General features: G+C 36.9%; 1 pseudogene; it reads left to right on the forward strand.

Annotated features, from left to right (window-relative positions):
* Positions 1-3,626: 3,626 nt before the first annotated feature.
* Positions 3,627-3,796, forward strand: LOC132237863 (U2 spliceosomal RNA; annotated as a pseudogene).
* The last annotated feature ends 227 nt before the right edge of the window (positions 3,797-4,023 follow it).

Consider the following 4,023-nt stretch of genomic DNA (forward strand, 5'->3'; position numbering starts at 1 on the left):
CTGATTCGTTTTGTCATAGATGGTAACCTTAAAAATACAGAAAACTGACATCAGAGCCATTGGCAGGATTACAGTTCAGAAGTGCTGACATCTAGTGGCTGTTGCTCTTCTTTGATAAGTCTGAGCCAAGCAGTCTTTTCTGCAGGCTCTATCATAAGTGGTTTAAAAAGTACCGACTTCAAAACTTAAGGTAATTTTATTTCTCTTTATAAAACTCTATGCATTTCAAATACTATGGTTAATAAAAATTATTCTGAACCTTGAAATAAAACACAAAATATTCACTTTTTTTCCTGCACATATGCTATTTATAAGCATAGGGCTTTCCCATCAAAACATCCTGCTATATGCAATAATTTTCAAGAGGAGCAGGAAAGAAAGGTGAGAAATTCTAAGATACAGGAAAGGATTTTAAGTTTTCTTCAGAAAAGGCCCAAGAAAATTTATAGGAGTACAAAAATACGCAGCACTCAACTAAGTGAAATTCACAATATCCAATCCAAGATAACAGGAATGTAAAAAAGCAGGAAAATGGGAACTATAAGAAGAAAAATCAATAAATTCAAACCAATTTAGAACAGATACAGAGGTTATAACTAGCAGAAAAGGACAGTAAAAAATAGGTTAACTATATTACATGTGCTCAACATTTAAGTAGAAACATGGAAAAGATTTTAAAAATCCACGTAGAATTTCTAGACATGAAAAGTATAATGTCTGAAATGAAAAAAAAATACTGGAATGGAATAACAGCTTATTAGACATTGCAGAAGAAAAGTTTAGTGAATTTGAATACATAGCAATAGAAGTCATCCACAATGAAACCCAAAGAGTAAAAAGAATTAACAACAAAAAAAGAAAATGAAACAAAAAAGTGAAAAGAGAATCAGTAAACTTTGAGAAACAACCCAAACATACATTAATAGGTGAGTGGCTAAATAAATTATGGTCTACTCATACAAGGGAATATACTCAGCAATACATAGTAATAAAGTATTGATATACACAACAACATGGATGAATCTCAATACAAAAGGCTTTTAAGAAGTGAGATAACAAAAGGATACATACTGTATGATTCTACTTATTCAAAGTTCTAAAAAATCCAAGTCAATCTATAGTGACTGAAAGCCGGTCAGTAGTTGCCTGGGAGATAGAGTGAGGATGGGGACCAATGGGCAGGAGGAGAGATTACAAACTTTCTGGAGTGATGGATATGTTCACCTTTGTGATTTTGTTGATAGTTTCATGGGTGCATACAAATGTCAAAAATTAGCAAATTGTACACTTTAAATATGTATTGTTTATTATATGTTAATTATACCTCAATTAGAAAAAAATTCTGACCCATGGTGGTAATTACTAGTAAATACGATTTATTATTAAGAACACACACACACATACACACACACACACACACACAAGGTAAGAGATAACTCAGAACTCATTTCCTAATTATTTTACTACATTTTATTATAATCTGTGTCCTTGAGGTTATTTACATCTATCACATCTGTCTGGTGGCAGTATTATATGACAGTGTGCTGTTCTGAATCTCTTCACAGTTCCACATTCACTGACATCATGCCGGTAGTTTGAAATAGGTCATGGTGGAATATTTACATCACAGAAATTGGCAAATATGTACTGTAAATCATGGCCACTCTCCCTGAACCACAACCTCCCCCCACCCCCCCAAGAGCCTTTATTAGCTGGTTGGAGAGACAGGTCTAAAACCAGGTCCTTTCCTAAATCCAGTGATCCTTTCCAACTCACCAGTATAACTAGAAACCGCTCAGAGACACACTGGGGAAAGGGAGACTGAAGCAGAGAACAAAAGGACCCTTTGCAAGAATGTCACACTTGTAAGAGGCATGCGGCCCACTGGCTGAGAGTTTGACATGTTTGGGCTACTTCTCAACTTCCTTTCCAGCTCCTTTTCACCTGATGAAGGAACAGATCTGCTCTCCAAGAGCAGTGCTTGCCAAAAAAAAAAAAAAAAAAAAAGGAAAGAAAGAATGTATTATGGTAGAACTTCAGTGATCACTAGAAATGACTTTTTTTTTTTTTAGTGAGGGTTCTTCTCATCACCTCTCTCTATATAACATATGAGTATGCTAACTGTATTTCTGCCCTAAATCAGGCATGTCATTTGAAGATCAAATTTATGCATTTCCATGGTTTATGAACATGATGAGAAGAATATTTGAAATCTGGATTTTACCAGAAAATCCACATAAGCTGAATTTGTCAGTCTTCGCCAGTCTGTGGCTACAGAGGGAGTCAAGTAAGTGATTGATCACATTTCAACATTTCTGTCTTCATCTATCACAGGACCCCCAACCTCCCTCTAAATTCCCAGGGCATGTTTTGTAAGGAAGCCCTTCCTTCTGTGCTCTGAACTTCTGGTCACCTGGTTAATGTGCTGCCTGAGAAGAGAAGCCCCTGAAAGTTGTGCCTGCCCTTGCTGCCTTATCTGATAGAATGATGAATCTGTTGAGGGTGCCATTTCTCATTGCTTTCAGAGTTGCCAAATCTGGAGGTGCCGAAGCAGCTGTACATTTTCTGAAGCTATTGTTGGAGAAGTCAAGTCATGCTGTACTGTGAGAAGACATGTAGAGAATGCCCCTCTTTCTCGCTTATACCAAGCTGTGTCCCTTGGCTTCCAGAGTGCCATTTAAAGTGTCCCTTGTAATTCATCTCATAACTTCTCTTTATAGAGGGTTCCAGTGGGAATTAATGGAGTTCAGCCACAGAGCATACTGTCTTCTCCATCTTTGGCTTCAGGTGAGTGGTTGGGGGAGTGTGAAGCTATGGGAGACAGCAGGGGAGAAAGGAAAAGAAGAATGTTAAAAGTCAGGCTCTACATATCTAAATGCTGTTGTTGATTCAGTAGGGGCCCACTACATCCAATCGTATGAGTAACCTCCCGTTTTCCCTATGGTGGTAAAAATGGTGTTTGTTATTTAAATTCTCTGACCTTATTCTCATCACAGAAATGTAATGTCTGGGCAGAACATATAAAGGTGGTGTTTGGATGCCTAAGGAAATTAAAAGATATTAAATCAGATCACATTGCCCAATACCTTAGCTTTCTTTCTTTTCTTTTTTAAATTTGACAAATGATCATTCTCATTCTATCACTATTTTTGTGGGATAAACATTGAAGAGTATGTATTTGAAAGGCAGGGAGAAGTACAAAATAAATCACCCTTTCCTTTTTTTTTTTTAAGATAACTTTAGCCTTAACCGAGGTATAGATACTTGCCTGTGAAACAAGTTTAATAAAAAGAGAAAAATGAGGCACTGAGGGTTAAATGTCTGAACTTCACAAAGTCCCTAAAGGCAGAAATGAACTAAGGATCTGTGTCTCTTGGCTCCTAAATCAGCAAACCCTCTGTGTTGGCTTCTTAACTTATCACCTTCTTTTATATCCTCAAATTATAAAGTGCAATCTGCTGCCTAGTGTTATGGAGAAATATCTTTGTGTTATACTTTGATATAGTGACAGCAGCCCATGCAGTGGCTGAGGATTTTCATATTCAAAGCCTTTCTGTGGCAGATATTAGGGAAATTAGGAAAGCCTTGCAGGATGGTAGAGAATCTTTTGATAAATCATAAATCTCATCGCTTCTCGGCCTTTTGGCTAAGATCAAGTGTAGTATCTGTTCTTATCAGTTTAATAAACCTCTAGGAATGCAGTTTTGTTAGAGTGTGTTTTTATCTCTCATTATTTTCCAGAGGCAGAAACCTGACAAATACATAGAAATTTAAAACTCTAGAGGCTTAACACCATACTTTAAATTCTAAAGCTACAGAAACGATTGAATTGATTTTGTTCAGGCAGGGGGTTTGTAGGGCTCCGTTCTAATATTAGACAAATCAGTTCACTCATCTCTAGCTGACCTATTTGTTCATCCATCCAAGTCATTACCCTAATCTCTCTATTGCTCCTGTGTTCTGAGGTAATTAGCACATATGGGATCCATTTGTAGCAGGCAGTGTCACTTCCTTGACAATAAG

The sequence above is a fragment of the Myotis daubentonii genome, chromosome 6 (genome assembly GCF_963259705.1).
Source record: "Myotis daubentonii chromosome 6, mMyoDau2.1, whole genome shotgun sequence".
NCBI lineage: Eukaryota > Metazoa > Chordata > Mammalia > Chiroptera > Vespertilionidae > Myotis > Myotis daubentonii.